The following is a 27,968-nucleotide window of genomic DNA, read 5'->3' as shown; positions in this document are numbered from 1 at the left end:
TATTTCTAGGCATTGAAAAATAGTCAGCTGAGGTCTGCTTGGAAAGACCTGCTAGAAAAGGTGCATGTAGATAGAGTGTTTTATCCTCCAACATCTTTTATTCTTGCTTTGGTCATTGCTACATGACAACATGATGGTTAGAGCAGCTACAGCTATCTTGTGCTTGTGAGGGAAAGCCAGAAGAATTGCAAAGACATTCATTTGTTCATTAGAAAAATATTTATTGGGCACTTATTACTACTAGGTGTCCTAGGCTTTAGGGATACACTGGTAAATAAAACAGACAATCTTGCTTAGGCATTCATTCAGAGCACACTGTGGAACAGACGATATTAGTGTCATTACTGTTTAAGACTCTGTAAATTTAATATTTTGTTACTTGCAGCCAAAAGCATTCTAACTGATGTTTTATTATTACCAATATTAACATTTTAATAAAGTATCTAAGCTGAGTATAAGTTCAAATGAGGTTTGAGGTTTGAATATTTTTCAAAATATTATAGTCCCAAATGAGGTTCAAATCCTCAAACCCACAGAATTTAGCTGCAGGTGTCACTCAGTATGTAAAGACTTATCCCCTCCCTCCCATCCCAAATACACACACCCACAAGAAGGCAGGGAAGTTTTTCACTGTCATCTGGGACAGAGAAGAGTTATGGGGAAACAAAAGATAAAATAGTGTCTGCTATCCACCCCAACTGTCAGGGACTCCCTGTAGAGAAGCCGTGCTTAAAAGTGAAAGCTAAAGCATTATGATGAGAAACCTTTACAACACACTGCATATACAATAGCACCAGGTGCCAAATTGCTTCTTAGAGGAGAGCATGTCCTCAACCTCTGCACAGCACAGGGTGACATTTGGCGGGAATCTCAAAGCAGCTGTCGAGCAGAAATGCCAGGAAGAAGCATTCCCACTGAGGATTCTGGCCATAGTGGCCGTGCTAAAGAAATAAAATATAGTGGCTAACAGCAGTGGACTTCAGTGGTGACACAAAATTGGAACATGTGCAGATTTATTCCTGAGCTCAGGTGAGATATCCATGAAATTGCCAAAAAATTGGAGATGAGCTGAGGTCCTGACAAAAGGCAAGATAGTATGTGAGGAAGCTAAATTCGGGTCTTGTTCATGTTCCAGTGATCTCATTTATACTCACTGGCTGGTGAGCTGGGGATGTTGTTTACATTGCAATATTAAAATTAAAGAAAATGACCAAAGCTTGTCTTTCCTTCATTATTTTCTGATTTACAGATAGCTCTTTTCTGTTCCTTAATTAAAAAGACCCTCCAAAGAAATGTATTAATTTATCAAATCTTAGATCTTGAAAACCTCTCAACAGAACTTAATCTTTCCCTAGGGAAGGAAAACACAAGTTTTTCATTCAAAAGTATGAGATGTAGGAAATTTAGTTAAGGGGGATGCTCTGGAAACAGTAGAAGTTTCTTTATGATCAGAGACAATTATAGTTTGTTGAACCAGAGACCCCTTTGAGAATCTGAGGACACTCTGGGCTTCTCTGTAGACAAAGCCTATTTGCATGAGAACATCTGAAACCCATCCATTCCCTCCAATTTGGGGCGATTCTAAGTTAAAAGCACTTGCATCAAGCCTCCAGCTTCTAGCATGTCTGTAGTTCCCTGTGGGGGTTAGAGTGTAATGTAATAGGGTGAACTTGGCCTACTTACCTGTCAGTTAGCATTCTGTGATTCCTCAATACTTCTCATAACTTCATCAGAATCCAGCAAATGTAGATGGATTCAGTGCTGATGAATCATCTCTCCAAGAGATGTCCTTGTTGGCACCATTAATAGATTCAGGTTCCACTGTCTAACCGAGAGCCTCCTCTTCCAACACAACTGATCACCATCATACTGAAGAACTGTAAAGAGTAACTGATACTTTGTAGTCATAGAAGAGTTCTAATAATAGCTCATAGACAGAAAGCACTTAAGCAAACACTTTTTGGAAACATCATCCCATTTCATCCTCACAGGAGCTGTATGAGATTATGAAATGTGACTATCACTTCACAGATGAGAAATTCAAGGTCAGGTGATATGGCCAAGGTTATACAGGTAGTAAGTGCCAAAACATATCCCGGTATTATGGATTGAATGTTTTGAGTTCCCTCACCCCTAAATTCATACATTGAAGTCATAACTTCCAGCATAATGGTATGCTCTGTGGGAGGTGATTTAGCTTAGTCATGAGGGTGGAGCCCCCATGAAGGGATTAATGCCCTTATAAGGAGAAGAAGAGACATCACAGCTTCCTGTCATGTGAGGCTAAAACAAGGTCAGTGACTGCAACCCAGGAAGATGGCCCCTACCAAAAACAAACCGTACTGATCTCAGACTTTTCAGCCTCCAGAACTGTGAGAAATAAATATCCATTGTTCAAGCCATCAAGTTTACTGTATTCTGTGGTATCAGCCTAAGCTGACGAACACCCAGAATGGCCAAGCCTGTGTTTTTCACCCCTATGCTCTGTGTATTCCAACTAATATAAATGTCATACTTTGTAATCTTAGTCCCAAGTCCCAAACCCAAATTAAACAGGCTAATGAAAGCTCAAAATTAATACTCCTAAGTCTCCTGAAATGATTTAATTAAATAAGACTGGCTTTTGAAATACCGTAAAATGTACTGACACTGAAAGGAGAAAAAGATGTCTTTTCACTTAATTGTTAAAATCCCATTTATACCCTGCCCACATAATTCTCAACTAATAATAGCGTATTTCACTCAGTGTCAGCAAAGAATAAGGAATGCTATAATCCACATGTGTTATTTTGTTGCACATGCTCACAAACTATAATTAGCAGATATCTTCTTCAAACGTCAAGTCAAACATTTCTGAGAATTTTTTCTTGCTTACAGAAAATTCAGGAGCAAACATCCTGGAAAAACATGCTTTCTTTTTAGAAAGGGCGAGAAAAACAAAACCTTCTTCTATCTTATATCACGATTTGACTTCAAATCTATCATCATATTTGCTAATTCTTTTTAAATCGTGTCTGAAATAGGTGTGGCTTGAAGCAAAGAATATATTCATCATAATACAGACATAACAGAGAAACACATCAAAGAAGATGACAGCAAGGGAGGGCCATATAAGAAAAGAACTAAACAAGGACTCATTGGATTTAAAGATATAAAGATTATTGGTGACCTTGGCAAGAACCATTTTGTTATTGATAAGTGAAGGAGCACAAATGCAGTGGATTAAAAATTATAGTACCTCTTACAACAGACTGCTCTGCAGTGGCTTAAAATATTGAGATGCATCTTAAGTTCTAAGTTAGAACCATGTCTATGAGAAAAGCAAGTTGCCAAATAACATGAACAGCATGATTTCACATTTGCCATGGAAAAAATATCAGTGTATACAAAGGTATGTAGGTATAGATATAGTTGGATAGCCTTATTTGTGTATTTGAAAATGCTTGAGAGAATTGTCTGGAAGAACACATACTTGTGCCAGAGATTTTTTGAGGCCTCAGGTCACATTTCCTCGGTCCATCTCTGATTTCAACCACAGTTGTGGTAGATGACTCCACACAAGCTCAGACTCAAGTTGATGATGTCCACCAAAAGAGCATGCCTGTCTGTGGTCTTTCCATACTCTGCCTTGGGGATTCTCAAGGGAGCCCTGGGGAAGGGGCAGGGCTTTTTTGAGGGAGTGGGGTGCTACCTCCTTTTTATCCTTTTTTGGTCCTTAATGTCTGGTCATAGTTGCCAGGAGGTGTGTTATTTAACATGCTAATGCAGTAAAATCAGCCTATAATAAGACTCAGGGTCTATTGGAGGTCTATTCACTACGATCTTGGTCCCAGGTGGTTTCATCTGGGTTTTTTTTATTTGTCTGTAGCTTCCTTTCTTATCTCTGGATACTTTAAGATTTATGTTAACTCCTGCTAAAGGTTGGGGAGTGGGGTTGGCAGGTTTTGAGCAAGGACACTACTGCTAAATGTGGGAGTTGGAGGGTTTTGAGCAAACACTTGGAGCAGCTGTAGCCACAAAAGTGTTCTATAAATTCCCTTTTCTCCTTCCTGATCTTCAGTTTCTTCTCTTTTGTTGGCTTATTTCCTGCATATACTCAAGACTTCCAGATTTTAATAAGTCTCCCTTTAGAGACAGAGTAAATGAGTCACACCAAAAAGTAGAACTTAAAAAGTTGGAGAGATAACAATAGGATATAAATTACATGAAAATTAGACGATTATTTCAGGAGCTTCAACATCTGATTAATAGGTCTTCCATAAAGAGACAACAGAGAAAATAGAGCAAGTTTCAAAGAAAGAGTACTAGAACACTTCCTGTAACTGAAGGTCTTATGAATCCAGGTTGGAAGACCTAACAAGTGGGTGATATGGTAAGTGAAAATGAGAACTACAGCACATCACTGTGAAACTTTCAAATACCAGGAATAAATAAAAAGTCTTTGACACTTTCATAAAGAAACAAAAAATGTGTAGCATAAAACAGTCCAGAAATCAAAATGGCACTGAATAGGCAATGGAACAAAGCCTTCAAAATTCTGAAAGAAAATTATCTTCCACCTAGAATTCCATGCCCAGGCAAACTATAAATGCACATCAAATGTTTAAGGGTAGAATACCGAAAGTTTCAGATCTGTGAGATCTCAAAATACTTCCTCTCTTAGGAGCACTTTCCCAAGAAGCTACTGGAGCACGTGCATCTTCAAATCAAGGTACAAAAGCAAGAGAGAGGAAGGCACAGGATATGGGGACATGGGATGTCACAGGTACTCAGCAGAGGGAAGTCCTCAGAGGGCAGCAAAGTAAAGTTCCAGAAATACAGCTGTGCTTTAGGCCTGGAAAGCAGCAAGAGCCAATGGGAGCAAGGGCCCAAGCAGAGAAAAAGTACAATTCACAGGTAATATGAAGCACTGCCTCCAGGGAAAACAGTGTTGAGATGTATTTTTATAGAGCTCTTAAAGCATTTGGGAATAATTAATAAAATATACCTGGAGAGAAAAGAGTCAATGATTACCTTCAGCAAAAAAAAGTTATACAATCATTGAACTGCTACATTATTTGGCAGGAAAATGACTATGTCATAAAGACACTGCCTTCTATTAAATTATCCATACATGTCAATAGGACTCTTTTTTTGCACTAATCAAGCAAATTCTAAATTTTATTGGGAAAAAATGCAAAAATAGCTTAAAAATAGCTAGAAAAATTCTGAAAAAGACAAACAATAAAGGCAAATTAACACAATTCCCTTGTATATGAAAAGACAGTACAAAGCAACAAGCAATTACAACATTTTGGTAGTGGTGCCTGAATAGACAGATCAATGGAGCAGAATAAAGAGCTCAGAAACAGACTGAGATACATATGGGAATTTAAAATATGATACAGGTGTCATTTGATAGTACAGTACAACGGTTAACCATCTGGCAAAAAGTAAACTGGATTCCTTCCTTATTTTTATAACAAAATAAATTCCAGACAGAAAAGAATTAAAACTAAAAAAAAAAAAATTACAAATGTACTAGAAGAAAATTTGGGAGAATTTTTGTTTATAAAAGTAGAGAAACCAAGACCTTTCTAAGCAAGAAACAAAAACAGAGGATATTTAAGTGCTTACTGATACATTTGAAACATACAAATTAAAGATTTCCACATGAAAAAAATACCATAGAGTTAAAAGTCAGAGTAAAAGGAAGATACTTTGCAGCACATTAGACAGAAAGAAGTTAATTTCTTTAAGACATAAAGAGATCAAATCAATAAGAAAAATCTACACTGCAATGGAAAATGATCAAATAACATGAAGAGAGTTTACAGAAAAAAAAATACAAATGGCTTTTAAAATGAGGAAAAATGATAATTTCACATAAAATAGCACAGCAATATGTTTCACTTATGGGTAAGGAGGAGGAAGGTTTGTAGCACACTGTATAGGCAAGAATGTATAATAAGGGACAAACTCTTTGGAGGCAATTTGATAACAGCTATCAAAATTTAGACCCAGTATTACCTTTCCTAGGACTATATCATGTAGATTTGTTTACACATGTGAGCAAACTTAGAATGATAGCCATTATAGTGTATTTATTATAGAAAAAGACCAAAACATAATTAAATGACATTAGTGGGATTTCAGTTATGGTATATCACCTTAATGGAAAACTCTGTAGCCATTAAAAAGGGATAAGATAAAGCTATACAGACAGATATGGATTGATCTCCTGAACATATTTTACACAGAAAACAAACAAATAGTGACGTGTAACTTGTCAGTTTCTAGTTGTTAAAAAAAAAAAGAAGTAGGGAGAGGATATGCTCACACACATGCTTGAGTATTTATACAGAAAATCTCCTGAAGGCTACACAAGAAACTGGTTACAAAGTCTGTCTATAAAGAAGTGGGTTCAGATTACTGATTTTTCTTCCATTACCCTTTCTCCAGTCATCCCTTATTAACAGAACCCCAGATTTTAGCTAATTTCATGGCTAAAGAAGACATTTCCCAGCTTTCTTTGCAAAAGGCATGGCTCAGGCTGGCCAACACTGTATTCTTTAAAAAGGAGTTGTGCTTTCTTCTCCTCCCCTAGTTCTTCCTGCGGCCAGATTGTGGACTTGCTTCCTGGAACTCAGGCCTCCCTACTTGGCGTATGAGAGAAAAGCTCCATTTTGACAATAAAGCAACAGAAAAGAGTCAGAGTTCCTGTTAATGGTGGCCTCATAACACCAGCCTTGGACTGCCTGCCTCAGAACTTTGCATGGGAGAGAAATAGATTTCTATCTTAATTAAATAATTAGTATGTGGGGGTTTGTGTTACTCATAGCTGAAGTCAACCCGAACTAATTCAGGAGGGGGAGGCTAGATGACTCAGGGAGCAGGGATGGAGGTAGACCCCTATTAATGAATCCATTTAGTTTAAGAACATGCCACAGTATGGATATTACCATGAACATCTTCACAAAGGACTCTATTTTCTTTTCCTTGAGCTCCTCTAACCTTTTAAGAGCTGTTGGGGAATCTTCATTCCATAAGTTTATCAGAGTTTCAGGCTATTTTACTCATTCAAAAAGCCTAAAAGCCCACATGACAGACCAAATGATTTCTCACTGACTACTCTGGCTGTGAGAATCTATGAAAATAAGAAGTGGGGGTGTGTGTGCAGTGTGCAAAGGAAGGAGAGAAGAATATTCTCTCCAGCACACCTCAATCTCAAGTGGATTCTTCCTAATTATAGATATTCTGAGGCTGAGACTTTTTATACCATCATAAATTAAGTTGTTTGTTACTGGATCAGTTCTTAGCTGGAGTCATTCCAATGCCCTGCTAGGAGAAGCAGCTATTTTATTTAAGTTAGGATGTGCTGGCAAGACTGCCAAACATCAAGAACTCAGAAACATTCTCAAATGGAAGGCCTGATACATAGCAACAATGTCAATGATCTCTTTGCCTTCAATATTTATTTATGGATATGGTTCTAGAAGAGTCAAAAGAAAGGAAGCAAATGCTGGGGAACAGGATGCCTTCTACTTCCCTGTGGGTTAAAATGAACTCTTCCTATTTCTCATTATGTACTACTGGTCCCCAACCCTAGCTAAGCATTAGAATCATCCTTAGACTTTGATTTAATACAAAATTCTTAAGACTTCACATCCCAACAATTCTGATTCAGATCTGTTTAAGCCAAAAACTCTGTATTTTTTAAAAACTGCTCTTGACTATGAGAGCTGAATCTTGTTCCACATTTAGGAAGACCCAGTATAGATTAATTCAATATTTTTCAATGCCCAATATGTGCTGTTAAGATGATTAAAAAAGACAATTTAGGCAATACAAATTTTAAGTTAATGAAGTGGGCAGTCTCCACTCTCAATAGTTTGGAGAACTGCTAGGTGGGGCAGAAGGAAGGAAGCTTTTATAGGATGAAAAACAGGGAAAAAGGGAAATAAGGAATAAAAACATATGACTGGTTGGGGTACAAAGGAGCATAGGTTATCACCTGTGTTACTTGGTGATCATGAATTGGTTACCCAGGGGGTCTGATTTCTGGGCTGATGGAACGTTTACAAGAATATGAAAACTAAAAGTTAAGTTTTATTTTGCTGATGTGGTTTCCCAGGATCCATGGCACCCGACTTATGAAGGAAGGCTAACATGAGATCAATTTGACAACTTCCCCTTTTGATCAACCTCTGGCCAAGCAAAAGTTTTGATCAAAGATGATGTTGTAAGTTATTCTAGGTAATCACTGCCTCTTTGGTATATATTTTGAAGGAGATGATGTCAGGTTCATAATCCTGAGGTTGTCTTTGTTCTTCGTAGTTGATGAGGGGAAATTTTACTTTATAGAAATGTTCCAAAAAGTAAATGAAAAGGAAATGATAGAATTAGAGTATCATCATTCTGTAACTGCTGATGAATGTCACAAAAAGAGAGACACTAAGACATTATTTTCCTTGTGGTGGAAAAACACATCACCTATAAATTAGTATTTAAAAAAAAAAAAAACTCCAACCTGAAACATATCGAGCCTCTTAATCTAACTGCCAATTTATATGAAATATAGCAAGTAAAGATATATTTTAAACATACCATGAGGATGCAATCCACAAAATCCAGGCTGTGGGTAAAAAATAAGATAAACAACAACAAAAATATTCAAGAAAAAAAGGGAGTAAGAAAACACCATAGATTAAAAGAGAATTCAAGGCAATCAGTTACTGGCAGATTATGGGCCTTATCTGGACTGTGATTCAAAAAAAAAGTAAAGCTTTTTAAAAATAGAGCAAGCAATCAGTTCAATGTGAACTTCTATGTGATGACATTGATGAATTATAAATTTCTTTATATGTGATGATATTAGTATTGTGAGTACGCAAAGAAAGAGATCTTTATTTTCTAGATACATATTGAAATATATACAGAGGAAATTATACAGTGTTCTTTCGGGATTTACCTCAAAATAATCTCAATTAGGGAAGAGTTGAGAGAATATAGATAAAAAGAACTTGACCATGTATTAATAATTTTTGAAGCTGAGTGATGAATACATCAGGTTCATTACAACATTTTCTCTATTTTTATACATGCTTTAAATTTTCTAAAACAAAACGTTTGAAAACATCAATAAGGGGTTAGATGAAAGAAACTCAGTTGGTAGGATCACAGAATTCTGTAAGCTTCTCTTTTTAATATAATCTTTTCCCTACATGATCAGCTTTTACATGGGCAGGTCTTATGCATCTTGGTATATTTCACATTTGGCACAGTGACTGAAATATGGTAGTTACTCAATAAATGTTTACTGAATGGTAATAACCACTTGTAGCATCAGTAGCACTCTATTACTCTGGTTAAATTTGTTTAGTCACCTACAGATTTAGAAGGCTTCTGATTTTGTATATAAGTATTAGCAATAAAATAGCCTGTAGCAATCTTCCTGTGAGTAAGACTGGGTCTGCTCACATTAAATGTCACCTCATCTAGGAATTCCTGCACTAAGTCCCCAGAGTAGCACTTGTATTAAATCATGGCCCTTAACAGGTTCTGTTCAAGTGTCCTATCTCACATGTACCTCCAACAAATAACTCAAGTCTTGGCATTCAGCTTTTTGCTGTAGTTTCAAGGCTTTGGCCAAATGCTAAAATTCCAAAAGTTTTGCTTCTTACCCACTAAATTTGAGCACTGCCTAGTACACAGTGGTTCGTGGAAAATAAGAGGAAATCTAGTTAATACCTGAGGAAAAAAATTATATGGGAAATAAAACCTAAATATAAACTGATAAGCTAGGTACGTGTTTCTAGAATTTTAACAGGAAACTTATATGTCACTATTAAAACTTGACCGCTTGTCAAAATTCCTTAGTCTCGTTGATGGGCATGTGCAATGGAACGCTGACAATCTAAATCTAAAAGAAAATTTACATGTGGGAGAAATTATTTGAATTTCCATCCACCTGAAGGTAAATCTTATTAACAAGAAATGGTTTGCAAGGGGTAAAATGGAGATGTTATAAAGGTATCTATCTGTGTTCTTGAAGGACCCTAACAGCAGCAACAGATGGGAATGCAGAATGCAGAAAACAGCAGGCCATTACTGAACATTTAATTGATCTGGTGACTTTGAGGTATCAAAGACATTTGGAAGACCAAGCATTATGGAAAATATCTTGGCTTCCTCTTTCCAAGATACTCTTGGCCACTAAACCGATGTTCTTGTAGAAGACATCTGCTTGTAGGTGATGACTGAGAAATGGAATAAATATAGGGCATAAATCTTCTGCCCCCAGTTCCCTACTCTGCCAGCCATTACTAGTACATGTGGGTGTTGATTTGGTAGCTGTCCCAGATTTCAGAAAAGCAGAGATGGCTTTCAGCTAAAAACAGTAACTTGAGGATACATTTAACTACCCTATATTCCATCCAAGTTTCCTATTGAAATAAGCCTGTAGATATGATACACAGGAAACAAAGCAATTCTGGTAATTAAGAAATGAAGGATTCTTTGATAAGTATCATAAAGATAAGATCATAAAGAAAAGACTATCATCCCAGATTTCTTTGAAGTCTGGGAATTAAATAAAAAGAGATTTTAGTAAAATCTGAATAAATCTTCACTGTAGTAACAACGGCTGGAGGTCACAACAGGCCTTGTAAGGGGCACACATGAATCAGCCTCTACCTCTGGGGAGTGCACTGCAAGCCAGAGCCACAAGGAGCAGAGAGCTTGGGTCCTTCCAAACATCTTAACTGAACATGGACGGTCATGCTGGGAAAAAACAGAGGCTGCCACAGTTCTAAATAAAGGCAACTCTGCCAGAAAAAGAGTGGGGCTGCAGCCCCAGCTAACCTTAGGCATGGTTGGTCTGGAACTTCAAACCACATAAGCTCTAAAAGAACTTCAACCACCAATATTGGACAGACTCTGAGCTCCCTCTTTAATTCAGTAAATAACTGAAAATAGGAAAAGACAGCACAAATCAAAAAAGGTATTAATCTGAGTGATGATCTGAGTAATGAGATTAAATAGTCCCATATTAGTTGAAGAGGATTTTGCATATTGAACACTAGAACAAAGCAGTAATTAAAAAGAAGAAAATCTGAAATCAGAAAAGACTGAGAAAATAGAAAACATGGTTGTCAAGTTTCAAACAAATCAGTGAATCAGAATCTAAGCCCTAAGCAATCCTCACAGAACTTGGGAAAAAATAAAAAAGCAATAAGAAAGATTAAAAAAAAAAAAAAAAAGATAAGAGCTGTGGAGTATAAAATCAAGCAGACCAACAGAGTGAGTTTAAAAGAGATAAATATGAAACATTCATATATCGAAAAACTTGAAAATATTTGATAAATTAACTAAGGGGCTAGATTATAAAAAGACCAATCATACAGACTATTAGAATGACTAAACACAAAAATATTTTTTAAAAGCAAAATATACAAAATTACCAATCAGACCTTCAAAATTTATACACAAAATTTACCACAAATTTTGTTTTTATTTTAAATATTAAAAAATATTTTATTGACATATAGTTAATATATAATGTTTCAGATGTACAATACAGTGGTTCACAATTTTAAAGGTTACACTCCATTTATAGTCATTATAAGATATTGGCTATATTCCCTGTGCTATACAATACATCCTTGTAGCTTGTTTGTTATGTACATAGCAGTTTATATCTCTTAATTCCCTACCTCCATCTTGTCCCTCTCCCTTCTCCCTCCCCACTGATAACCACTAGTTTGTTCTCTATATCTGTGAATCTGTTTCCTTTTTGTTATATTCACTAGATTGTTTTACTTTTTAAATTCCACATATAAGTGATGTCATCCAGTATTTGTCTTTATCTGACTTATTTCAGTAAGCATAATACCCTCTAAGTCCATCCATGTTGTTGTAAATGGCAAAATTTCATTCTTTTTATGGTTGAGTAGTATTCCACTGTGTATGTATATGTATACACACACACACACACACAGATATCCATTTATCTGTTGATGGACAGGGTGCTTCCATATATTAGCTATTGTAAATAATGCTGCTATGAACATTGAGGTCCATGTATCTTTTTGAATTACTGTTTTCGTTTTCTTTGGATATATACCCAGGAGTAAAATTGCTGGGTCAAATGGTAGTTCTATCTTTAGTTTTTGAGAAACCTCCATACCGTTTTCTACAGTGGCTATACCAATTTACATTCCCACCAACAATATATGAGGGTTCCCTTTTCTCCACATCCTCACCAATATTTGTTATTTGTGTTCTTTTTGATGATGGCCATTCTCACAGTTGTGAAGTGATACCATATTGTGGTTTTAATTTGCATTTCTCTGATGATTAATGATGTTAAGCATCTTTCTCCATGCCTGTTGGCCATCTGTATGTCTTCTTTGGAAAAATGTCTATTCAAGTCTGCCCAATTTTCAATCAGGTTTTCTTCTTGATGTTGAGTTGTATGAGCTGTTTATATATTTTGGATGTTAACGCCTTACTAGTCACTTAATTAATTTAAAATTCTCAGTAAATATCTGATAATATATTTGAAATTTATAAAAGAAAATATAAATTATAAGTATATATATAAAATAAATATAAATTATAAAAATTTATTTCAAAAGAGAGAAAAGCTTATGTACTTCATTTTTACAAAAGAACTTTAAAAACAAGTAAAGCAGCTTGCCTAAAGTTACACATTTTATAAAAAGCAGGGCATAATTGTGAAACTTCACAGCATCTAAAAAAATATAGAAAGCTTCTCAATTTATTTTAAGAACTTCCATAATGTTGATAGCAAACCTGACCAGAATAGGAAATACACACACACACACTCTCTCTCTACATAGATTAATTTCACTTTATATAGATGGAAAAAGCAGAAATAAAACACCAGAAAATTGAATGCATACTAAAATTATAATACACTATAACAATGTTTACTTCAGTAATGCAAGATTATTCACTCAGAAAATGTATTATATTATTATATCAAAGGAAAAAAAACCCGTGATACTTTTGATTGATTTGAAATATCTAACAAAAGCATTTGATATAAATTATCACTTTCTGATGAAAACTCTAAGACACATATTTTTCTTAATACGATTAAGACTTTTTTTTTCCTTATAAAGGCAATCAGGACCATAGTTAAGCAAAACCTAAACGTATTTCCATTCAAATTTGGAGTATTTGCTATAGTCCTTAATGTTCTTACCAAAGCAATAAGAGAAAGAAAAAAGAGAGAAAGAGAGAAAGAGAGAAAGAGAGGAAGGAAGGAAGGAAGGAAGGAAGGAAGGAAGGAAGGAAGGAAGGAGAGAAAGAGAGAAAGAAAGAGAGAAAGAAAGAGAGAAAGAAAGAGAGAAAGAAAGAAAGAAAGAGAAAGAGAGAGAAAGAAAGAAAGAAAGAAAGAAAAAGAGAGAAAGAGAGAGGAAGAGAGGAAGAAAGAAAGAGAGAAAGAGAGAGAGGAAGAGAGGAAGAGAAAGAAAGAAAGTAAGTTGGGATCGTATTTTTACAACTATTAAACTGGCACATTTTAATCCTCTCCACCCGCATCACCACCTAACCATCTTTCTTAATAGCCTTTCACCCTTGTGAGACTTATACATTCAGGGCAGAAAACAGTTGTTAAATAAGGTTTGCCAATTCTTGTGGTTCCCATTTAACATTCAACAATTAATTCCTATGACATAGACAGACAAAGCTTCCACCATATTTTATCAAATACTGTATCTAAGTCACTTTCAGTTAAAAGACACAATAAAGACCCTATCAAATTATGATATGCTTGTAAGATGCAGTCCAATTTCGGAGATGGTATAATGTGAAAATAAATGCGCAAGTTAAAATCAACAAAAAATATGACAGCACTCCTAAGTCGTCATGTCAGATCGTCTTACTAATCTCAGCAGTCTCTGTCCCTATATCCGCCTTGGCATATAGTAGGTGTTTAATAAATGCTGAAGGGAAAGAGAGGGAGAGAAGGAGGGAGGAGGGAAGAAAGGAATGGAGGGAGGGAGGGAGGGAGCCTTGACTTGCCCAGCATCTGAATGCAGTCCTTTGACCTATACATAACCTTCTTCCCTTTTATTCTTTTAAGTGCCAAATTTGATTCATACTCTTGAGTTTTTCTGCTCTAACCAGCTCAAACATAATCACAAGTTCTTTCTCCAGGGGACTTCAGCTTGCCGCACTGTCTTAAATCATCTGAGATCCAACGTCTATTTTCCTTACTTTCAGTTTGGCCCTTTCTATTGTCCAAACCATGCCTCAAAAACTTTTTTGCTCACACTGTTCTGGGGCCAATTATGACAGCTGAAAAACAAAAGAAAAAACTAACCTCAAGGAAGACATCTAAGAGTAGACTGCACTTGAGCTGAGGCTTGAAGTTTAAGAGGAATATACCAGTGAGCAAAGTTAAGACAGAAGCATAGGAGTCTCTCAAATGAATTCAGCATGCTATGTCAACAATTCAAAATGCTGAAGACAGTATCTAAACCTTTGATTGTTCAAAAATATATAACTTTTCATAATTTTACATTATAATTTGTTTCATGTGCATGAATGCACAATGTGATTTCTTCCCACAGCTGGACTACCATTAGGCAAGATTTCTGAAAGCAAGGTCTAGGTGACTGAAAAAGTGCATATTTAACAGGTGATTGTCTAATTACTTATAGCAGCAGCTGCCTTGACCCAACAGACTTGCAAATATTCCCACTCCTGGAAAATGCCACATTTCTGTTTTTCCTCCTACCTGGCTGGCTTTTCCTTCTTGATCCCTTTAATTTGCAACATCTATTCCAGATTACTGAAATTTGGAGAAACCCCAGAATTCTTTCCCTAGCCCTCTTTGCTTACATCCTATTTTTTATTTCATTTTAAAATACTGAAATACTATGTAAATTCAAAAGAATAAAATGACATTTTGCAAGTTACACGAAGCTTAATAAAAAAAACCAACCAGGACTAGGACTAGAGTGGGGCAAGTGAGGTATTTGTTTTGGGTGCAAAAATCTAAGGGAGCAACAAAAATTCATGATCAGGATAAACGATATTTTAATGCAATATTTTAAAAATCAAAATTTATGTGAAAATAGCCCACGATGAGCAAAATATAATTTTAGGTAAAGACAGACTGACCCTATACTTTTACAACACTGCCTCACTTGTCTCACCCTAATCTCAGCCCTGATCCCAATATAATTTTATTTAAAAAAACAGATGGCCGTCCTGAGGGCTGTAGTTTGCCGATTTGATTTTTTTTAATATAGCATTAAGATATGATTTATCTTGTTTACTGAGTTTTTGGCACCCTTTAAATTTGCACCTGAGGTGAGGGCTTCACTTAATCTCTACTTAATCACAGCCCTGTCCACTGCCTGATTTACGAAATGGAAAATGTCTTTTGGTTTTGTCAACTTTATAAAACATTAATGTATTCACCTAAGCCATTCTTTTTTCTTCACTTAATATTAATTCTCAAACAGTCCTTCATGCTTACGTGAGCAGCTGTAGTTCACTCTTCTTCATAGTTCTCCAGCGTTCCGTCCTATGACTACATCTTATTTTTTTAATTGAAGCACGGTTGATTTACAATACTGTGTTAGTCTCTGGTGTACAGCATGGTAATTCAGTTATACACACACACACACACACACACACACACACACACATGATTTATCTTGATTACTCAGTTTTGGGCACCCAAAATAGATATGTGTGTGTATGTATGTATTTATGTATGTGTGTGTTTAATAATAGTTTCTGTTGCTTCTCAGGCCCAGCAGAACACCACTTTACACAACTTACAAATTTTTGCTAATTTTGTGAATGTAAAGTGATACTTTATTGATGTTTTCATTTTCATGTCCACAATTAATACTGAGATTGAACATGTTTTTGTATGCTTATTGAGTATATTTCTTCTTTAGGATCCCTGCTCATGTATTTTGCTTAATTTTTTATTAGAATATAATCTAACAGATATAACATAGATACAGTAATATACAGATAAAAGAATATATATGTATATTTTGTTGGTTCTTTTCTTAGTTTTTTCAGAAATTCTTTACATATTCTGGATATCGATCTTTTGTATGTATTCCAATGTCTTCCCTAAATTTTCAGCACATCTTTTTACTCTGTATCTTTTCATTTACAAAAAAGTCTTAATTTGAACATACTAAAATTTATCATTTTTATCTTTTATTCTTAGTATTTGTCTTTTGCTTCATAAATCATTTACTGTTCTGTTGTCATAATTTTCTATATTTTCTTCAAACAGTGTTAAAGTTTTGGCTTTTACATGTAGAGCTTTGTACATTTGGAATTGATGTTTGGACATCGTATGAGCTAAAGATTTGATTTTAGTTTTTTCAGCATGGATAACGTATTGCTCCAGGAACAGCTCCTAAAAAGTCATTCTTTCCCCACGGATCTGCAATGCCACATCTGCCATATAACAGGTTTCGATATATGTGTAGGTTAATTTGTTTCATTGGTCAGTTTGTCTTGGTGCCAATACCATATGGTCTTTTTTAGTGTAGTTTTCAAATAAATCTTTATATCTAGTTGGTCACATCTCATCCAGTTCTTTTTAAAGAGTATCCTAGCTATTTGCCCTTTTTAGAATCAATTAGTTAAGTTCCATTGAAAAATCCTTTGGGGATATAATTGGTATACAGTGAAATAATTTAGCAAGATGAATCTGGCAAAATTTAACATCATAATAATAGTTGTCCTCATTAGTTTGAACATGGTACATCCCTCCATTTATTTGGTTCTTTATTTTTGAATGGTGGCCCCCAAAATATATGTCCATGTTTTAACCCCTGGAACCTGTGAATGTGACCTTATTTAGAAAAAGAGTCTCTGCAGATGTAATTAAAGATCTCAAGATGCTATCACCCAGGATTATCCAGGTGGTCCTTAAATATAATGGCAAGTGTGATAAGAAACAGAAGGAATAAGACAGAGAGGACAAGGCCATGTGAAGGTAGAGGCAGAAATAGGATTTATGCAGCCACAAGCCAAGGAACACCTAGAACCACCAGAAGCTGGGAAAGGCAAGGAAGGATACCCCTTCAAAGCTTTCAGAGAGGGTGCAGCCCTGCCAATATCCTGATTTTGGATTTCTGCTATAAAGAACAATGAGAGAATAAATTTCTGTTGTTTTAATCTACCAATTTGAAGTAATTTGTTACGGCAGTTCTAGGAAACTAATGCATTTTCAATAAAGTTTTATAATTTCTTCATAATATCTTTTGTTGTATTTATTTCCAAATTGCTACTGTAAATGGCATCTTTTAGAATTTATGTTTGTTAGTAGTTTATTGATGGTATTCAGGAAGGCAATTAATATTGGGGCATTGATCTTGTACCCAGAAACTTCGCTAATGTCTTTACTTTTAATAAACATATGTCAACATTTTATTACAATCTTACATGCATGCAAAAAAAATGCTCTTTTTAGGTCAATTAAAATATTTATTTCTGGTAAGGAAAATATCTACCAGAGAATGGATTAGATATAGAAAGAACAGTCTGACTAAATGATTCCTGACAGTCAATTGTATGAGTCACCAGTTACCCAGAACAAATCTTCAATCCATCAAAATTCTTTAGAAACTGGCATAAGCATTTATTTGAACTGCTAATTTTCCCAGAAGGAGGGTGTGAATTAGTCTTGAAGGGACTGTGTCCCAGAGCATTTTTTCTTTTATGCTAGGGTTATCACTTTACCAAACAGATCTTCCAATTTCTACTTTCTCTCATCTCCAATTTGTTCTCTAGCAGGCAGACCTATTCTTAAAGCATAATTCTTACTCTGAACAAGATTTTCCTAATTGCTAGTAAAACCCCATTGTTTTCAGATTGAAGCCAAAATCTTTAAATGGCCCATAATGCCTTCTCTCTTAAATCCACCTTTCATCACTCTTGTGCTAGTGCTCTGGGGCCACAACCACAGTGGCTTTCTCTAAGCTCTTAAAAGCCAAAGTACTCACTCGCCCTGTCAAATACTTCCAGAAGCTATTTCCTTCTGCCTGAAACCTTCTTTTCCTCACCACTCTCCTAGCCAACTCCTCCTTCTTCACAGCTCAGTTTAAAGTCACTTCTTCAGAGCTTCCCTAATCAATCCCCCAGTATAAATAATAAATTAGAATCCCACTCTTTATTGTTTCTTGTAATTCCCAGTATCTTTTCCTGCCAACACTCATGAATTTTTTTTCCTATTTTTAAAATTTGTATTCACTAAAATTCAAAAATGCTTAGTCTTGTAACTATTATCACAAACAAGCACAGAACAATTTGATCACCCCTCAAAATTTCTTCAGGCTATCTTTTTGTATTGTCCCTCCCCTTCACCTCAACCCCTGGCAACCACTATCACTTTGCCTTGTCCAGAATGCCATTTAAATAGTACCAAGGAATATATAGCCTTATGGGTATCACTTCTAGCATTCAGAATAATGCAACTGAGATCCATTTATGTTTGTGTTATATTACTTTTTATTGTTGAGTAGTATTCCATTGTATGAATGTACTGCAGTCTGTTTATACATTCACCAACTGAAGGACATCTGGGTTGCTTCCAATGTGAGGCAATTATGAATAAAGTTGTCATAAACATTCATGTACAGGTTTTTGTGTGAACATACATTTCATCTTTTTGTGTAAATACACAAGAGTGAGATTGCTAGGTCATATGTTAAGTGTATGTTTATCATTATAGGAAACCGCCAAACTGTTTTCCAAAGACACTGCCATTTTGTATTCCCACCAGCAAAGAATGAGAATTCCAGGTGATCTATATCCTGGCCATTACTTGTTATTGTCAGGTTTCTTTTTATTTTGTTTAGCCATTCAAATAGTGTATGCTGGTATCTAATAATAATTTCAATTTGCATTTTCTTAATGATTAATAATAATGAGCATCTTTTCATGTGCTTATCTGCCATCTGTCTATCTTCTTTGGTGAACTGTCTGTTCAAATCCCCCACCTACTTTTTTAAATTGGGCTGTTTGGGTTTGTTTTTTTTTATCATTTAGTTTTAAGATTTCTTAATATATTTTCTGAATATAAATCCTTTTCCATATTACTGATTACAAATATTTTCCCCTAGTCTGTAATTTTTCATTTCATTCTTGCAACTATCTTTTGGAGAAGAAAGGTTTTCAGTTTTGAAGTCCAATTTATCAAGCTTTTTTTTTTCTTAATAGATAATGCTTTTAGTGTCTAAGAAGTTTCAATTCACAATCACAAAGATTTTCTCCTATGTTTTCTTCTGGAAAGTATATGTATTTTATATTTAGTTCTATGATGCATTTTCAATTAATCTTTGTATCAAGTGTGAAGTATGGGTTCAGGGGAATATTTTTTGCATGGATATGTAATAGTTTCAGAACCATTTTCTGGAAAAAAACTGTACTTTTTGACCTCTGTCAAAAATCTACTGAACACATAACCTACTTTGTATGATTTGTATCCTTTCAGAATTTTAAGGTTTGTTTTATGAAAATTATAACATCTACCTTTAAAAATGTTCCATGTGCACTTGAACGAATTTCAGGTCTCCTGTATCTTTACTGATTTTAAATTTGTTCTACTGATTACCAAGAGGACACATCTCTTGGTGTTATTGTTTTAGTAGTTGTTGTAGTGCTCATAATATACAATACTTTCTTAATCTACTTAGAGCTAATATTTTGTCACCTCAAATAAAATGTAAAAGCCTTACATCCACACGGGATCCTTCACTCTTCCTCCTTTATATTATAGTCACCATTTGTACTACGTTGAAAACCTACTGGACAGTGTTATACTTTTTCCTTATCTGTCACATGTATTTTAAAAACTTAAGAAAAATAGTCTATCCTATTTACCAAGGTATTTGTCATTTCTGTTGTTCTTCTTTTATTCTTGAAGTTCCAAGTTTCTCCCAGGTATCATTTGCTGCCAGTATGAAGAACTTAGAATTTCAGCATTTCTTCTAAGAGTAAGTATCATGGTGACACTTCTCTTGCTTCTTCTTTACTGAGAAAGTCTCCATTTGCCTACATTACTGAAGTTTATTTCCTTTTGCTGGATGTAGAATTCAGCACTGATAAGTCTTTTCCTCTTAGTACTTTCATTATATTGTTCCACTATCTTCTGGACTTTTATGGTTTTCTGATAAGAAATCCAGTCAATCGAATCATTGTCTCTTTTTTGCATTGTTTTTTCTTGAACATTTTTATTAAGGGTTTGTCAATTTTACTAGGACTTTTAAATAACCAACGTTTCATTTGTTCATCCATTCAGTCTATCTTTGCCTTCTACACTATCTACTTTTGGCTTTCATCTCTACAGTTTCTTCCTTCTACTTTCTTGGAATTTATTGTTTCTCTCTTCTCCATTTCTTAAATTGAATGTTTATCTCATTTCCAGTTTTTCTTCTTCTCTAAAATAAACAACTAAGGCTATATGTTTCCCTAAGTAAAGTTTCAAAGGTATATCTGTAGTTATGTAGCATTTTCATTACCATTCAGTTTTTTTTAAATTGTAGTCAGCTTACAAAGTTGTGTCAATTTCTGGTGTCCAGCATACTCACTCAGTCATACATATACTTCCAGTTCAATTTCTATTATCATACCTCCTGATCCTTGAGATATTCAGAAGCCTAATTTTAAATTTTTTAATACATGTTTTAAAGTTAGAACTTTTGTTTCTGACTTTCACTTTAAATGCATTGGTAAGAAAATGAGTTCTATGTGTTACTGATTCTTTGAAATGTGTCAATATTTATTTTATGGCCTAAGAAGTAGTTTGTTTTTAAAGTGATCTAGGTGTTCTTAGTAAGAGATACATTTTCCAATTATTAAGTACAGAGTTCTATATTTGTCCTTTAGATCAAGATTGTTAATGGTGTTCTTCAAATTTTCTCAATCTAGAGTGATTTCTATCTTCTTGACTTACCAAACACTGAGATATAGGTATTAAAATCTCCCACTATGATTGTATATTTGTCTACTGTTCCTTCAGTTTGTTCAGTTTATCTATCACCTATCATCTATCTACTTTTTATATTTGGAAGTTATGTTATTAGAAACATACAAATTTACGGCCACTCATCTGAAAAACTGTATCATTACACAGTAATCCCTTTTATCTCTAGTATTACATTTTTCTTAATACTCTAGTTAGGGAATTATGATGATGCACCAGATTTCTTTTGATGTATGTTTACTTGAAATACGCTTTTCTATTCTCTTTATCTTAGCTTTATTTTGTCCTTACGTCATAAGTTTATATCTTATAAACAATACACAGATGTCCTTTTAAAAAGCTATTCTGACAATCTATGATTTTTAACTCTCGAATTGAGTCCATTTAAATTTACTGTGATTATTGATATATTTGGATTTATTTTTCCATCTTATTTCAAGCTATCATTTTTTCTGCCTCTTGTTTCCGTTATTTCTCTCTTTTTTTTTTTTTTTTTCCTCCTTTCTCCTCACATTTCCCTCTTATGTTTAAACTGACTATAGATATTTTTTTCTCATTCCTTTTTGGCCTTCCATTTGTTTGGAAGATATACACCTTAACTCTATTCTCTTAGTCACTAGATTATAAATGGGCACTTACCTTACCAGAATATAAAGTTAGTTTTTACCCATCTTACATACAAACATAAAAATTTTGGAGTGCTTTAAATGCAGTCACCTTACTTCTTCTCATTACATAATTGTGGCCCTATATTTTACCTCTATCTTAATTTTAACTTCATTAAGCTTTTTAGTGTTTTACATAATCAATGTTTTGGTCATATATTCCTGTTTACCATAATCTTTACGATTTAGTCTTACATTTCAACCCATTTTTGAGGATCATTTTCCTTCTTATTGAAGTACATCTTTTAGAAATTTTTTTGGACTTTCTTTTTTGTAAACTCCCTTTTTCTTTTACTGAAAGATCTGTAATTAGTCTTCATTCTTGAAATATAGTTGCTGAACATACATTCCAGGTTTCTGGTTATTTTATCTCAACACACTGAAGATACTACTCCACATAACTTTTGTGGCCTACTTTTCAGTGGTCACGTGTCAGTATCACTGTCATTCCTTGGTTTATGAAATGTTTTTTCTCTCAGGCTAAATTTAACACCTTACTTCTGTAATATAAATCTGAAAAATCATGACTTTTATCAAATTATCAACCATTAACTTTTGAAAATTGGTTTTCACACATTCTATTATCTCCTTTTGTAACTTCACTATCTTTTGTATCTTCTTACTTATCCTATCACTTGATCTGTCACATTTTTCATATCTTTGTATTTCTAGGCAGAATTCTGTTACTTCCTTAGATTTATTTTCTATTTTACTAAATCTTACTTCAGCTTGAATTATCTGCCCTTTAACTGTTCCACTATGTTTTAAATTTTATTTATTTTCCTACCTACACGGTGGGTCATTATTTTATTTTTTTCACTGCAGTAAACCCTACCACTAGAAGAATGCGTTACATAACATTAAATATTTGTTAATAAATGCTTATATGCTTTATTCCTGGAAATTCAATTTGCTTTTTTCCAACCTACTTGCTCAATTTGGTAGTATTTCATTTCTTTGTCAAACTTTATTTCCTCCTTTTATTTCATTAAGCAATAACATACTTTTTTTATATTCTATATCCAACAATTCCAAATGTGAATATCTTACAATTCTAGTTCTGCTTATTGTTTCTGCTACCCTTGTTTCAAGTAGCTTGTTTTCTCATGTGCTTTAAATTTGCTTAAACTTTGTGGGAATTCTTTGAGGCCTAAATGGAAAAGTTCTCCAAGAAGAATTTGAGTTGGTTTCGCTCTGTGCCCGAGGACACTAGTATCTACTTTAAAATACAATCCTTAGCCTGTAATTCTTAGGACCATGAAAATGATACAAATTCAGCCAAATCCATGAAAGAGGTTGTTGGGAGGAGACATTTATTTTCTTTAACCTCCATCCAGTACTATGGCCAATATTGCTCTCTTCTGAGAGGGGAGTTTTCCTTTTCTAGCTCACACTTCACCATAGGACATAGCTCTTTTCTATGTTCTGGATTTATATAAGATGGTTTCCAGAAAATCTACGTCCTGCACTGACCCAAGACTTTGCCTCCAATATTCCTTGTGTTCCAAAGCTCTAGGACACCCATATCCAGTGGCTTCAATATATGCAAAGAATTCAAGGTTCACTTACTGTGTCAGTCTGCTCAGGCTACCATAACTAAATATCACCGACTGGGTGGCTTAAACAATGATTTATTTTCTCATGCTTCTGGAGGCTAGAAGTCCAAGACCAACGCTCTGCCATATTTATTTCTGGTGAGGAACCTCTTCCTGGATTGTAGACAGTCACCTTCTCACTGTGTCCTCATGCTGAGGGAGGGGAGAGAGCTGGGGGTCTCCAGTGTCTTCTTAAAAAGGCAGTAATTCTATCAGATCAGCACACCATCCTTATAACTACCTACCTTAATTAGTTCCTTAAAGGCCCCATCTCCAAATACAGCCATACTGGGGACTAAGTCTTCCAATTTAATTCAAATTTGGGGAGAACAAAAATATTCAGTCCCCAACATTTACCTCCAGGTGCTCCTGTTCCTCTTTATTCCTAACTGTGGAAAACTTTCATTAGTTTCTTAAGGGCTCATTTGATTATTTCAAAAAGATTTTTTTAATTGTTGAGTATTTTTAGATGTCACGCAGCAGGCATGAATTTCAGAATCTCTAGTTTTCCATGTTGCCAGAAAAAGACGTCTCTTCTATATGTATAACCTTACAGAAGGCACTTCTATTCAATTTCATATATATGCTTCAAATAACACATCAGATTTATATTTCCAGCATTAACTTCCCTCCTGAGCTTGAGATTCATTGCCAGCTGCGACTTGACATCGTTACTTAGAAGTTTATAGGATATTTAAAACTTAATGTATCCCAATCAGAACTCATAGTTTTTCACTCAAATCTGTTATTCCTCTGATTTCTCTATCTCAGTAAATATAAAACACTGAATTGCTCAAGCCAAAAAACCCAGACATCAACCTTGATTCCTCATTTTCCCTTTCTTCCCACATAAACTGAAGTATAAGTCCTGTCTTCCCCATTTTCAACATAGACCCTCAATCTGTCCCCTTTGCTCCACCTTCTTTTCTGCTACCTTTGTCCAAGCCACCATGATGTTTTGTTTGGGTACTGCTATCACCTCCTAAGCAAGCACCTTGCTTCTGCACTCACCCTCCTACCACCAGGCTTCACAAAGCAGTTAAAGTGATCCTTTCAAAATGCAAATCATATCACATCTCAGTAATTTTAACTTTTTCTACTTGTTTCCCATTACAATTACAATACATGTCCAACCTTCTTACTGACACCTTACAAGGCCGTAAGTGTTGTCATAACAAACTACCACAAACTGGATGGCTTAAACAACAGAAATTTATTGTCTGGTTCTAGAAGCTAGATGTCCAAGACCAAGGTGTGAACAAGGCTGGCTCCTTCTGAGAGCTGTGATGGAGAATCTGTTCTATGCCTCTTCCCTAGGTAACAATGGTTTGCTGGCAATCTTTGACATTCCTTGGCTTGTAAAGGCATCTTTACCAATCTCTGCCTTCATCTTCATGTAATGTTCTCCCTGTGTGTGTGTGTCTGTGTCCAGATTTCTCCTTTTTGTCATACTGAATTAGGGATTACTCTAAAGATGTCATTTTAACTAATTATATCTGTAATTAAAGTATTTCCAAATAAGGTCACATTTTGATGTATGGGGTAGGATTTTATATAAATTTTGGAAGGCTACAACTCAACCTGTAACACCTCTTGAGACTCTGACAGATGTTTCCTGTTCATCATCATTCTCTGTCACATTTCCCTGTTTTATTTTCTTACAGCATTTATCATCATTTGATATTATCTAATTCATTCGCTTATATGTGTGTATATTTACTTTCTGATTTCCTTTCTGTTTCAATAGAATACAAGCTGTATGAGAGGCAAGCTATTATTTATTTTTCCTTTTGTTTTAACTGTATAGTACCTAATACATAATAGGAGATTAATAATTATTGAGTATATGAATAAATGGCAATATCCAAAGTTTGGTTTAGAATATCAAACTGCTATAGATTCTATTTATTACTGTATATAAATTATAATATTTATTTCTACTGTAACATCCATCACCCATAAAGGAAGTCTGAACTCTATTTGTATTTTTAGAAGCAACTTCATGAAGAATGCGGACACTTGGTTGTTTTTTTAATCCCAGATCTTCATTTACTCAATGTGTCATATTAAGGAAATCTTGTAATCTCTCTGAATTTCCTAAATTTCCCCAATTGGGAATGAAACTATTTTCTATCTCCAAGCAGGCTACTGGCAATGTTTTCTAACTTCAAAGTAACATGATTCAGCATTAGTCCTTAGCAGAGATTAGGATGACAATGGCTCCACAGGTAAATCACTCCTCTTACAATAAGTATTAGAGCACTTTTGAATCCTGTTCTTACCTTCCTGGGCATAAAGTTAAAATTATGCACCCTCACATTTTTCGTCATCACAAAATCTAACAGAAAACAGAGGAGAGCATCTAAAATGTGACCCACTAGTGGTACTCTGCAGTGTGTGTGTCTGTGTGTCCATGGTGACAGGCAGGCATCAGCCTATATACGTGCATATACACTCTTCTTATTGTGGGTGAGAAATCAAGGTTCAAAGAACAAAAAATGTCATTTCCTGCTACTCAGGTGGTTTTATCTAAGCTGTGGTTTCAGAGTTCCGCCTTCTGTTCACCAACTGGAGGACTAAAATGGAGCTACCAAGTTTTGAACCAATAGAACCACAGAACACTACAAACCACATTATAGAGATGAGGAAATCAACGCTCAGGCTGATGAAATGAATGAAAGATCATTAACTGTCTTTGTATTACCACAGAGGTGACCATCCAGAGAGGTAGACAATCCTGTTTTGGTTTGCCTGGATAGAGCTCTCCCAATGTGTTCCAGCCTATCCAACTTTAAAGGCTCTGGATTTGTAGCTAGCTTGGATTTTAGGATTTCATTCAGAAGGCTGCATCCCAGAAACCAACTACTATCTCCTTCTTCCTGCCAGGGGAAAACTATCTTAAGAGGCAGTAAAACAATCCCTATGAAAAACAGGAGTTTGCTCATCTCCTCAGGCCTTAAACACCACCTGAGACCTCAGTCTACACTAGCCCAAGGAGAGCCATCCAACCTCACTGCTCATCCTTGTCATTCAATGATACTTCTCCTTCTCAGAGCCTCTTACCCCCATACTACTCTGGTTTTCTTTCCTCTGATCTTCCTTCCACCAAAGATATCCTATTCATTTGGCAAACATTTTTATTGAGTACCTATTACGTGCCTGGCATCCTACTACAAGCTGGAGACAACAAGATGGCATTTCTTCATTGAAGGAAAGAGGTAATTCTTTCAATATGTGTTAAGTGGAATGCTATAGTAGAGAAAGTCAGGAGCAAGCTGTTCCTTGACCCAAGACCATTAGGGTTAAGATCATGAACACTTAGTCCTTAGCATTTCTCTCATCTGTTTCCTCTTTTTCATCTCTTCTCGTTCGGCCTTGGTTCCAGGCTTTATCACCTCTTGACTGAACTAGTGCAACACCTTCCTAACTTTCTCTCTACTTTTATTTTAGTCTCACCTTTGACAACCTAACTTCCACTTATCTACCAGAATGAATTAGGGGAAAAAAAACTGAAATCACTTTGTCTGGAATACAGTAGAAACTCAGTATTTATTAAATAATATCACTCTTTCTACACAATTCCATAAATTCCTAATTCATACAAGAGATGCTTACAAAATATTCCTACTGAGGGGAAGAAAGATCAAAGGGGATTGAAAAGGTTTTTGAAGAAATCATGATTGAAAACTTCCCAAACTTAAAGAAGGAATCAGATATCCAAGTACAGGAAGCTCAGAGGGTCCCAAACAGGAAGAACCCAAACAGACCCACACCAAGACATATCATAATCAAGATGGCCAGAGTCAAGGATAAAGAAATGATTCTAAAGGCAGCAAGAGAAAAGCAAAAAGTAAGTTACAAGGGAACCCCTAGAAGGCTCTCAGCTGATTTCTCTACACAAACACTACAGGCCAGAAGGGAGTGAGTGGCAAGATATATTCAAAGCCCTGAATGAAAAAAAGATGCAGCCTAGGATACTTTATCCAGCAAGGCTATCCTTTAGGATAGAAGGAGAAATAAAGAGTTTCACAGACGAAAAAAAGCTGCAGGAGTTTAGCAACACTAAACCCATGATAAAAGAAATATTGAAAGGTCTATTCTAAATAGAAAAGCAGCAGGATGCTAAGAAATGAGAAACTCACAACTGGAAAGGTGATAACTCATGAATTACAAATAAAGTAAACACGAAATTATAAAAGAAGACATACAAATCACTGAGAGTGGGAGAGGGAGGCAGGGAAATATAGAATATATTTTTTTCTTTCTTTTTTAAATTTTTTTTAATGGTAGGATGGGTTTGAGATCATGTTATTATCAGTTTAATAAAAACAGTTATAGTAATGGGCTACTAGTTTTACAAAAATGGGTAACCACAAGCCAAAAACTTACAAGGGAGTCACAAAAATTAAATAAAATCCATGATAATACAAAGGAAAATTACCAAACCACAAAAGGAAGAAGAAAGGAACAAAGAGGATATACCAATTCAACTGCAAAGATAAGTTCAAAATGGCAATAAACACACATCTATCATTAATTACTGTAAATGTTAATGGACTAAATGTTCCAGTCAAAAGACATAGAGTGGCAGACTGGATAATAAAGCAAGAACCTTCAATATGCTGCATACAAGAGACCCACTTTAGGGAGAAGGACACACATAGATTGAGAGTGAAAGGATGGAAAAGGATATTCCATGCAAATGGAAAAGCCAAAAAAAGCAGGTGT

General features: G+C 35.1%; 1 long non-coding RNA gene across 2 annotated transcripts in view; it reads right to left on the bottom strand.

The window, feature by feature from the left end:
• Positions 1 to 1,398: 1,398 nt before the first annotated feature.
• Positions 1,399 to 27,968, bottom strand: part of LOC141577457 (uncharacterized) — a 67,502-nt gene continuing 40,932 nt past the window's right edge. The window contains exon 4 of one of the 2 annotated variants that reach the window (XR_012506383.1): positions 1,399 to 1,877. This is a non-coding gene — a long non-coding RNA (uncharacterized LOC141577457). Of the gene's footprint in view, positions 1,878 to 11,533; positions 12,460 to 27,968 lie in introns of those variants that run through there. The other variant, XR_012506382.1, reaches the window with a different exon arrangement.

The sequence above is a fragment of the Camelus bactrianus genome, chromosome 4 (assembly GCF_048773025.1).
Source record: "Camelus bactrianus isolate YW-2024 breed Bactrian camel chromosome 4, ASM4877302v1, whole genome shotgun sequence".
NCBI lineage: Eukaryota > Metazoa > Chordata > Mammalia > Artiodactyla > Camelidae > Camelus > Camelus bactrianus.
This window is presented reverse-complemented; position numbering and strand designations above follow the sequence as displayed.